Here is a 12,156-nt window from a genome sequence, read left to right as displayed (position 1 = left end):
GCCCCCCGAGGAGGCCTCTGGCCCTTTGCCCGAAGGAACAGGAAGGTAACCCGGGAGCCCCAGGCCGGGCCCGGCCACCTCTCCCATCCCACCCGGGCAACCCCGAGTCCTTTCCCTGGGAATGGGGACGGGGGGTTCTCGGGGTGTGTCTGCCTCAAGCAAGCCCAGAAGGATGTGCGGTCAGAAGCCTGTGCACCGGTGGCGTCCCCACCCCAGGGGAGAGCAGGCTGGGCGGGAGGGGGAGAGCCCAGGCAGCGCTGACTGCCCAGGTTGACCTGACGCCCTAAGAGGTGTCTCCTTCCTCCCGGGTGGGTATCTGAGCAGACACACATCTCCGCTGGGACCAGAAATTCAAGTGGGCAGAAGCAGCAGCCATACTGGCCAGGCCCAGCTCGGAAAACACCAAGCAGGCCTGGCTGACGCTTACTGTCATTGCAGAGCTTCCCACCGGATGTGGCCGACGAGGGGGACACGCCGTCCACCTCCTCGAGGGAGGGGTCGGAGCCCCATCCCCCTGCCCGTGAGGCCCAGTGCAGGGTCCAGGTGAGCGTGCCCATGGAGGGGTCAGCCCAAGGGGGAGTGAAGAGCAAGAGGGGAAGGCCTCCCCAGAAACCACCCAGGACACACCGCGGGGCCCAGTCTCGGGCTGCTTCGCGGCTCAGCACACCTGGCTCCGACCCAGAGCCCCGAGCACCCCTCCCTCTGAGGCAGCACGAGGACCTGGAGCCCAGCGCGGCAGAGCACAGAGGTGAGGAGCCCGGGGCTGGGAATCTGAGTGTGTGGGGAGGGGCGCTGAGCTTCCCAGGGAGGAGTCCTCCAGAGCTGGGGCTGGGCCTGGAGCAACGGCTGGCCTCACACCATCTTGCAGACTGCAGTCAGAGAAGGCATCCTATGCTGGGTATTCTACTGGAAGTCCTGGGAAGCTTTAGAGCCCAGTTAGGCCCGTGACAAGGGAGACCTCTGGGTAATCTCTTCTTCTCTCCCAGCTCTAGCTCTGACCTTCCAACTCAACCAGGCTCCATTTCCAACACCTGTCCCTACAGAGGTGCTTGCTGCACGTGCAGGACCCAGGGATCCACTGAGGGGACATCGAGACCTGATCCATCCTGCCTCAAAGACACTGGACCAGCTGGTTCCTGGCCACCACACTGGGCAGATCGGAACTCTTTGCCGGCAGGATGCCCAGCCCCAGGCACCGATGTCCCTCCCCCTCGGCCCAAACGTCCACCTCCACCTGCACCTGCACCCGCTCGGGCTTTGGCAGGAGAACCCGAGTCAGGGCATGAGTTACCACCTCTGCAGGGACAGCCTGCCCTGGCTCCTGCTCAACACCCAGACGCCCACGATGACTGACCAACTGCTGCAGGGACAACGGGCCCCTCTTTTGGACAGAGACCCAGAGCCCGTTCTGGAAACACCAGGTCCAGGGGAGCCGTGGGCTCTGCAGCCGCTATCCCTGTCTGCCCCCCATGGATGCCATCAACTCGCTCCCCACCCAGGGGAGACTGACTTCCCTTCCCTTGAGGGTCTGTTTATTTGGTTTTTCTCTACCTATTTTGTGCTCTTTTACTTGTTCTATGGTGTTCTGTACTTTTCTTGGTTCAGTTTGAAAGAATAAAATTATTCATTTATTTAATAATAACAATGTCATAGTAACAATTATTGTTGTTTAATAATTGTTATTGTTGTTAACAATTATCGTTGTCTAATAATAACAATTATTGAAAACGGCTGCAATCTGGGGACACTGAGGACCGACAAAGCGCTGTGTAACCATGGCCACCTTGTAGTTTCAGACCCTTTGAATATTTCCGCCTCACCTCCCAGCAAACCCTGTATTCACGGCAAGCACTCCCTGTTCTTCCGTCTCCCTGACCACGAACAAACTTGAAACCTTTTCTCTTCATTTCTCCGTATATTCTGGGTGTCCCCATCAATGACTATCAGTGAAACAATGAGGTCCTTTTGTTCTGACTCCCCACATTTTCAAGGCTACGTTTGAGAATTCTTGTTTTGATTTTATTTGAAGTACCTTTGAGTATCTGAAAGGATGGTGTAGGTACTTTCAAGATATCATGGGCCAGATGAAGTCCTTTAGGCAAATGCCGTCATATTCCCCAGGCAGTCATTGCTGTTGTTAAGAATGACATCTCAGCCAGAACGCGAATGCTGAACTTTTCCTGTGGCACAAACAAAGTCACATAATCAGCCAAGAAAGAGAGCTGGATAAACAAACTAGGAAGCCATTCCTCAGGAGACAAGGCTAGAGAATGACCTAACATCCTGGTGACCCAAAAACCCTCTAGAAAATTCATGTTCTGGAAAGAAGAGAACACATGGGAAGAACGAAGGAGAGGCAATGCACATGGCCAGTCTAGCTTAGAGATGGCCTGACCGCTCCAATGGAGACGCACCACTGGAAACCCTTTGCAGACAGCAGTGATGGTCATCACCATGGTAACTGTTCTGTCTGGTGACAACCTGCCCTGGGCACCAGCCGAGGGAGCAGACCTGCTTCTCGTCCTCTGGCCCCACACCACCCCCTCGTGAAGGCGGCTCAGGTGCCATCCTGCCCCGCCTGCCTGTCTGACTCATCCATGGGCTCTCACCACCTCCAGGGCAGGCCTCCACTTTCTCCTCTCTCTGCACCGTGAACCTGCACACAGTGGGCCTTCAGAACCTCAGGAGACTCGAGCCATTCCCACTATAGCCAGGACTCTCCCCAGGCATTCAAACGCCTGTGGAGTCACTTTGGCGCAAGCACAGGTTCCAGAACCCTGGAGGCTACGACACCCTCTCCACTGTGAAGAGTCAGGCCCCTTTGTACAGAGCTTCTGAGCTGTCAGATCTGAGCTGTTGTTTCATTGTCAGCTCTGTCCGGCCGGTGGCAGCCAGGCGGGCCACGCTGCAGACAAAGGAGCTCACAAGCTGAGTTTCAAGGGAGCTATGGCAAGGACAGTGAGGGATACAAACTGAGTGAGGGGCCCCACAACATGTGGAAAAGGCCTGTGGTGTGCAAGTGGGGACTAGGGCCCCCAAGGTCCACAGAAAGAGAGGCACTCGGGAGCAAAGGCCGTTGGCTTCTCCTCTAGCAGCTCCACATGGCAGCCCGTGAACAGGAGTCAGCAAAGGTGGTCACGAGAGAGTGACTCTGTCACTTCCTCAGAAATCGAGAGAAAGGTGTCAGTGTCAGTGGGAATCTGGAGGGTGTGGTGGGGTGGATGAAGCCAGGTGCCCTTCCTCCCTTCAGCGCAAACTGCTTTTGGAAATCTCAAAGCTACCACATGGCAGTTACCAAGTCAGGCCCCAACAGTGTCCAGTATGGGCTGATGCCTTAGCCCCTGACACACGGACAGCCCACACCAGTGGCTTCCCTGCGTTCAAACGGCAGGATCCGGGGCTTCTGTCTGGGTGCACGCCTCCTTGCTGGAGCCACGTCACCCCCTTCTCTGAGCAGCAGTCTCATGCTCTAGAATGAGGACATGGACTGCTCCCTTAGCAGGTTTCTATCTCAATCCTGTGAAGACTACTTCGGGTTATCCTAGAATTAATATCTGACCCGAAGAGATATCACCTCATCCAGATTCAACTGGAGTCTCCCAGCGGCATCTGGCATTTCTTCCTGAAGCCAGCCAAAACCCACACAGTTGCATTTCCATGTCTCCACTTAGCCAGCTGAATAGAAAACCCAGCGAGGTTCAAACAAGCTGACAGACAAGCAGAAGAGGACTCACGAGCAGACGGTTTCCCCTCAGGTCTCAGGAGGAGCTGCGGGTCCACACCGGGAACGGGCGCTCTCAACCCCTGGGCTCAGCAGCGCCCTCATCCTCAGGCTGGCGGCTCTGCCCTGACGGGAGCTGGAAGGCCACCAACCGCCCCAGGCCGACCTCACTCCCCTTCCACTGCTGGAGCCTGACGACAGCCAGCCGCACCCCTTCCGGCAGAACCAGAGCCCCTCTGCCCCTTGATGCCAGGGTCAAGCCTGGCCCTGGGTCCTGATTGCTCACTGCCCTAGTCCTGAGCCAATCACGGTGGCCAGGGAGGACGGAACACACCCACTGGCCAGGTCCGGGTCATGTCACCTTCCCTAGGGCACGTGGGAGCTGCTCGCCGTGTGTCAGGGCTGGACACAGTGCGATGCCCCAAGAGCAGGACTAGGAGTCCAGTCACTGTGTCCGTGTGCTCAGAGTCCTGGGACGTGCTTCCACGCATCCTCTCGACGCACCACTTTGTCCTCTGCAGACAAAATGGTCATGACACACCTCTGCCCTTCCCAAGCCCTGTTTCACATTCAAGGGAGCAAGGACTCCTGTTTCAGGATGGGTTTGGAGATCCTCTGCTAGCCTATTAGAATAAATTATTCAGTCAAAAACCACCCGCAAGCACCATCACATGCTGCTCCGACCTTGGAGGTCTATTCGTTGTTGTTTGGAGTCGAGGGCGTGGCCCAGGGCGAGTGAATTTTCTGCAAGGAAGCACCTGAGACACTGAATCACAGAATCACTTTGCTGTATGCCTGAATCTAAAATTCATTACAAATCAACAATGTTTAAATTAAAAAAAAAAGGATTCACTCATCAAAAATTGTTCTAAAATGTGTCAAGTTTTTCTTTGAAGTGTTGGTTCTTGGTATGTGTCTAATCTTTGGTGGTTTCTGTGAGGTAGGGACCTGACGTCCTTTCCCAATGGATATCAACGAGTCCCAGTGGGCCTCCTTTCTCCCTTTACATGTTTAGAAAGACTTCTCCAAATCCAAAGTATCAAAGGCTTCAGGTCTTTGGTCATTTGGGAAGCACCCAAGAGGCAGGTGTCCTTTTCTGAGTCTTCTCCTCGCATTTGGCCACTGCCAGGTTCTGGTATACACAAGTGCCCCAGAAAGTTCTGTGTAGTGAACCGTGCATGTTTCTGTGAGGACAGAGGATGTGAGCACGGAGGAGGGGCTGAGTCCATAGCGACCACTGACCATGCTGAGCAACTCCACCATCAAGTCTGGCTGAGACTTCCAAAGGCAAGTTCTGTGTTTCTTCCTTTGGTGTCTGGCTGCACACAGGAAGGTTGGTGGATTGGGACTTTGGTCTCTGGGATCAGCAGTGGAGTTGAATCTAACCAGCAGATTAGACTCACAGCCTGATTGTCCATTCTGTTTCCACCATGTGGGCTCTCCTGAGCTGGAGTGGAGATATTTCTGATACATTTCTGCTAAAGGCCTGAAAAGCAGTCAATCCTTCTGCTTCCCACCCCCTGCCTTGTCTGTACTTCTGTCATTTTTTAAAAATAGAGTTCCTCTTCAATGTTGTTAGTCCTTGTGTCATTCTGACAGTTAGGCACCTGCGGATTAATAGACCTAAAGCTCCCGAGAGCTCCTGGCCTGCTGGACACATGGAGAACTCAGGGAGCAGCACCACATCACACTGGAGCCTGGACCAGAGAGAAGGTCCTTGCCAGGAAGAGGCCGGCCCTGCGGTGGGGGTTCCGAGTTTTCGCTTCTGATCTTGCATCCCCCGCTCCCTGGTTTAGGCCCCACTCTGAGATCTGGAAAGGAGGTGGCCTCCTTCCCTGACCCACGACGACTATCATTTTCGTCCTGGTCCTCGACCAGCCCTATCTGGCTCCCCAGCTCCACACTTGACCCTTGCCCACAGGATGAGGAGAGCACAGGTCCAGAGAAGTTGGACACAAGGAGAGGCTGCTGGAGACCCTCCAATCCCCTGGTCTAAATAAGCATTTCCCTTTAGTTTCACAACCCTGGCAAGGAGGTACTGGTTTTGTGTCCATCTTGCAGTTGAAATGGTTGAGCCTCAGATCATTGTCTCATTTGCCCAGGGTCACTCAGCAGGTTAGCAAGTGAGCGGGGATATCAACCCAGAATTCCCACCTCAGAATCCAGGACTCTCTGCCAGTCTTTCAGCTCCTGGTTGAAATTGATTTCAAGGTATTTCATTCCTTTGGATGCATTTAGAAGTTCAGTCGCTCAGTCATGTCCAACTCTGCGACCCCATGAATCACAGCACGCCAGGCCTCCCTGTCCATCACCAACTCCCAGACTCCACCCAAACCCATGTCCATCGAGTCAATGATGCCATCCAACCATCTCATGCTCTGTCGTCCCCCTCTCCTCCTGCCTTCGATCTTTCCCAGCATCAGGGCCTTTTCCAATGAGTCAGCTCTTCGCATCAGGTGGACAAAGGATTGGAGTTTCAGCTTCAACATCAGTCCTTCCAATGAACACCCAGGACTGGTCTCCTTTAGGATGGACTGGTTGGGTCTCCTTGCAGTCCAAGAGACTCTCCAGAGTCTTCTCCCCAGGCTCAAAAGCATCAATTCTTCGGCGCTCAACTTTCCTTCTAGTCCAACTTTGTCATCCATACATGACCACTGGAAAAACCATCGCCTTGACAAGATGGACCTTTCTTGACAAAGTCATGTCTCTGCTTTTTAAGATGCTCTCTAGGTGGGTCATAACTTTCCTTCCAAGGAGTAAGCGTCTTTTCATTTCATGGCTCCAATCACCATCTGCGGTGATTTTGGAGCCCAGAAAAATAAAGTCAGCCACTGTTTCCCCTGTTTCCTTCCCCATTATCTGCCATGAAGTCATGGGACCAGATGCCAAAATCTGAGTGTTCTGGATGTTGAGCATTGAGCCAGCTTTTCCACTCTCCTCTTTCACTTTCATCAAGAGGCTCTTTAGTTCTTCTTCACTTTCTGCCATAAGGGTGGTGTCATCTGCATACCTGCGGTTATTGATATTTCTCCCAGCAATCTAGATTCCAGCTTGTGCTTCCTCCAGCCCAGCTTTTCTCATGATGTCCTCTGCATGTAAGTTAAATAAGCAGGGTGACCAGATAGAGCCTTGAAGTACTCCTTTCCCTATTTGGAACCAGTCTGTTGCTCCATGTCCACATCGAACTGTTGCTTCCTGATGTGCATACAGATTTCTCAAGAGATCCTTTAGATGGATTCCTGTTCATGTGCATTCACTAAACATGTCGATCTGTATAGTCCAAGGGGTCAATCATCATCTATTCGAATATACTTATTTAGGCTATAAGAGTGTCACAGAATGGAATTCCAAATATGACAGAATCTAACTGTATTAGAAATGCATGGAAAAACCTCACAGTAGGGGATGGGGCAAAAGATGCTGACCTAAGTGAACGTTAGCAATGAACAGACTCTCTGAACTAAAGGCAAAATGGACCATACAGAAGCAGGAGGCTTTGTTTGATGGAGTCCTTTCCAGAGTGTGAAAGTGAAAGTCACTCCGTCGTGTCTGACTCTCTGTGGCCCCTGTGACTGTATAGTCCATGGAGCTCTCTAGGCCAGAACACTGGGGTGGGTAGCCTTTCCCTCCTGCAGGGCCTCTTCCCAACCCAGGGATTGAACCCATGTCTCCCGCATTGCAGGTGCATACTTGACCAGCTGAGCCACAAGGGAAGTGTAGTAGCTGACACTTCTGAAACCACTGTTTATGTCATCTGGAAAGGTCCAATGCACAGATAAAATGGCAGATGGTGGAAGCCTGGCTCCTGCCTGTGGGAGTGGCAGTTATAGAGTAGCAAGGGGACAAAAGAGATATAGAGAAACCCTCCACATCCTGGATCTAGACTTCCTGCGAGGATGGTGTGGGGAGTCGACGACCTGGGGAAATGCACAGATCTTCATACCTGGAGTGCCATGCAGATGGACTCACCTCACACCCCATCCTTCCACCCACACTAGCTGGAAATGAGGCAGGAGAGACATAGGCCCCAGGCTGAGAACCTGGAGGCCCTCCCATGTGGACAGACACAGTAAGATGAAGACAATAGCAGGAGGCAATAGGACCCGATCCCTGTCCAGAGAACTGACGAAAGACCATAGAGTCCTCATTGTCAGGGTCGAGGAGACCTGTTCGACTACACAGGTGCAGAAAAGCTCCCAAGGGTCAAAGGACGAGAGGGCGCCACCCTACAGTCAGTCAGTGACATCAACTCCCCTTAGGCTTCCTTGCTAGAACCTGCCTTGGCTAAGTGATGCACACACATGGCAAGGAACCTGAGAGAAACCAAATACAGACTCAGAACCAGACAGAGCAAGATGCTGGGCCAGAGGAAACCTGAAAGAAACACTGCATGTGAGTGATTTAAGCCACCGCAATGGGGACATCTCTTTCTGAGCGCACAGTTTTGGCTATTCACACAGACGGTCTTTCCACTTAATAAACACTTGACTTCTTTCAATCCTTTCTGCTTCTTTGTGGAAATTCATTTCTACAAAGCCACTCAGCCAGGGCCTTCTCACTGACCACTGGTCTACTGGTTAGGATTCAACTCTTTCACTGCCATTGCCTGACTTCACGCTACTGGAGTCGGTAGCCTTTCCCTACTCCAGGGCATCTTCCCAACCCAGGGATGGCACCCAGGTCTCCCGCATTGCAGGCGGATTCTTTACCAGCTGAGCCACAATGGAAATGTAGTAGCTAACATAGGGGAAGCGTGAGCTTACTACTTCTGCATGGCATTCCAGCCATGAAGGTTTGTGCATTTCCCCAGGTAGTCAGCTCCCCACACAATCCTCCCAGGAAGCATAAAGCTAGGATGTGGAGGGCTTCTCTGTATATCTTATCTCCCCTTCCTTATCCATAACTTCCACTCCCACAGTGAGAACCAGGCTGCCACCATCTGCCATTTGTTTGTGCATTGGATCTTTCCGGATTACATACACAACGGTTTCAGAAGGGTCAGCTACTACCCTTCCCTTGTGGCTCAGCTCGTAAAGAATCCACCTGCAGTGTGGGAGACTTGGGTTTGATCCCTCGGGTGGGAAGATCCCCTGGAGAAGGGAAAGGCTACCCACTCCAGTATTGTGGCCTGGAGTGGGGATTTTAACACCCCACCTATACCAATGGACAGATCATCCATACAGAGAATCAATATAGAAACAGGCCTTAAATCACACATTATTCTAGATGGTCCTTATTGATATCTGTAGCATATTCCATCCCCAAACAGCTCAGTACAGTGTTTTCCTCAAGTGCACATGAAATACTCTCCGGAATGGAGCACATTTTAGGTCACAATCAAACCTCGATAAATTTACGAAAACTGAAATCATAGCAAACTTCTTTTCCAATCACAATGCTAAGTGATTAGGGACCATTTAAAGGAAAAAAAATTGTATAAAACATAAACACATGCAGAAATCAAACAGGTCACTGAAGAAATCAAGCAGAAAATTTAAAAATACCTAAAACCAAATGGCAGTGAATAAATGACAACCCCAAACCTATGTGATGCAATTAAAGCAATGCTAAGAAGTAATTTTATAGCAATACAAGAAGCCTACCACAAGACATGAAAACAACATCAATTAGAAAACCTAATCTTACGCCTAAATAACCTAGAAAAGAAAGAAAAATTGTCATAAAACTGCCAAAGTCAGCAGAAGGAAACAAATTAGAAAGAACAGAGCAGAAACAAGTGAAAAAGAAATGATGAAACACTAGCAAAGATCAATCAACAGTAAGATAAGTCTTGGAGAAGATGAACAAAATTGATAAATCATTAGCCAGACTCATCAAGACAAATAGGGGGAAGACTCAAATCAATTCAAGAGAAAAAAGGAGACATTACTACAGACAACACAAAAAGAGAAAGGATCGATTGTAAGAGACAATTAGAAACAACTATCTGCCAATAAAATGGCAACGTGGAACAAATGGACAAATTCTTAGAAAAGTACAATCTTCTAAGACTGAACCAGGAAGAAATAGAAAATATGAATAAATCAATCACCAATCACAAACTCTAACTATGAACACAAAAATCACAAGCACTACTAACTGTGATCAAAAGTCTCCAACAAACAAAAGCCCAGGACTTCACAGCTGAAAGCTCTCAAATGACGGAGATGTGACAATCCCTATCTTGATGGCCACCAGAAATGTGGAGGGAGGGATATCCCCAGCTCATTCTGTGAGGCAACCATCACCATGAACCGAAATGAAACCAAAATGCCACACAGAAAAGAAAATTACAGGCTAACATCACTGATGAACAGAAACACAAAAATCCTGAGGGAAATGCTAGAAGAAAAAAGAAAAACACACTAAAAGGATGGTGCACCAAGTTCAAGTGGGGCTCACCCCAGGGATGCAAAGATTCCTCACCATCTGCAAGTCAGTCAGTGTGATCCACGATGTCAACACATTGAAAGATAGAAACCATATGATAATCTTGATAGATGCAGAAGAAGATTTTGACAAAATTTAACACCAGTTTATGATTTTAAAACGCCCTGTAAATGGGCATAGAAGATACCTACCTCAACATAATAGAGGTCATATAGGAAAATCTCTCAGCAAACATTACTCTGAATGGTGTCAAAATTTAAGCATTTCCTCTAAGATCAGGATCAAGACCATGGTGCCCACCCTCACTGCTATTATCCAATATAGTTTTGTAAGTCACAGACACAGCAATCAGAGAAGAAAAAGAAAAAGAATGCCTACCTGAAAAGAAGAAGTATGCCTCTCATTGCTTGCAGATGAGCTGTTTAGTCACAGAAAACCCTAAAGATAGAACCAGAAAATTAAGCACTCATCAGTGAATTTAGTAAAGCACAAGATACAATATTAATACACAGAAATCCTTTGCATTCCTATAACACAACAAGAAAATCAGAAAGAGAAAATAAAGAAACAGTGCCATTTCCCACTGCAACGAGAAGAAAAACATAGCTAGGAATAAACCTGCCTCAACAGACAAAACACATGTATGCAGACAGATAGGCTGTATGATGAAAGATGTCAACAAGGAAACACACAGATAGAAAGACATGCCATGTTCTTGAATTGGAAGAAATCAGTGTTGTGAAAATGACTATACTACCCAAAGCAAAATTCACCCCTATCAAACAATCAATGACATCTTTTTAAAGAACTAGGAGTAATAACTTTACAATTTATAGGGGAGAAAATAAGACCCAGAAAGGCCATAGCAATCTTGGAAAGCAATGTGGAACTGGAGGAATCAACCTTTCTGACTTCAGACTATACTACCTACCAAGCTAGAGTCATCAAGACACTAAGGTACAGGCACAAAAACAGCAACATAGAGCAATGGACCAAGATACAAAGCGAGGGATAAACCCACACTCCTATAGGCACCTTTTCTTAGACAGGGGAGCAAGCATGTACAATGGAGAAAGGACAGAAAAGAGAGCCTCTTCAATAACTGGGGCTGGAAAATGGGGCAAATACATGTAGAAGAATGAAATTAGAACACTTCTTAACACTATACACAAAAATAAATTCAAAACGGATTAAAGGCCAAATATAAGGACAGAAACTATGAAATTCTTACAGGAAAACATAGGCAGAACACTCTTTGACATTTATCACAGCAAGATCTTCATTGACCCACCTCCTAGAGTGACTGAAATATGAGCAAAAATTAAAAATGGAATCCAGAGAAACTTCAAATATTTAAACAGCAAAGAAAACTATAAACAAGATGAAAACACAGCCCTCAGCATGGGAGAAAATGATTGTAAATGAAGCAACAGACAAAGGATTATCTGCAAAGGACACAAGTAGATCATAGAGCCAGATATTAATCAGGAAAAAGAGAACCAATTGAAAACGAGCAGAGACTTGAACACATTCCTCCAAAGAAGACATGAGGAAGGCCACCAAATACATGAGAACATGCTCCACATCGCTCATTATTAAGGAAATGCAAATCAAAACTCCATGAGGTATCACCTCTCACCAGTCAGAATGACAATCATCAACAATTCTACAAATAATAAATACTGGACCAGACATGGAAGAACGGGAACCCTCTTGCACTGTTGGTAGACATGTAAATGGATACAGCCACTATGGAGAAGAGAATGTAGGTTTCTTAAAACACTAGGTATAAAGCTCACATATGACCCAACAATCCCCTATTGGGCATATACCGTGAGAAAACAATAACTCTAAAAAGACACATGTACCCCAATGTCCACTGAAGCATTATTTAAAATAACCAGGGCATTGAAGCAACCTAATGTCCATCAGTAGAATAGTGGATAAAGAAGTTGTAGAACATATACACAATGGAATTTTACTCAGCCATGAAAAGGAAAAAAAGTATGAGTAAGTTTAATTGAGGTGGATGAACCTAGAACCTG

This window comes from Cervus elaphus, chromosome 28 (genome assembly GCF_910594005.1).
Source record: "Cervus elaphus chromosome 28, mCerEla1.1, whole genome shotgun sequence".
Classification (NCBI taxonomy): domain Eukaryota; kingdom Metazoa; phylum Chordata; class Mammalia; order Artiodactyla; family Cervidae; genus Cervus; species Cervus elaphus.
Note: the sequence above shows the minus strand (reverse complement) of the source record.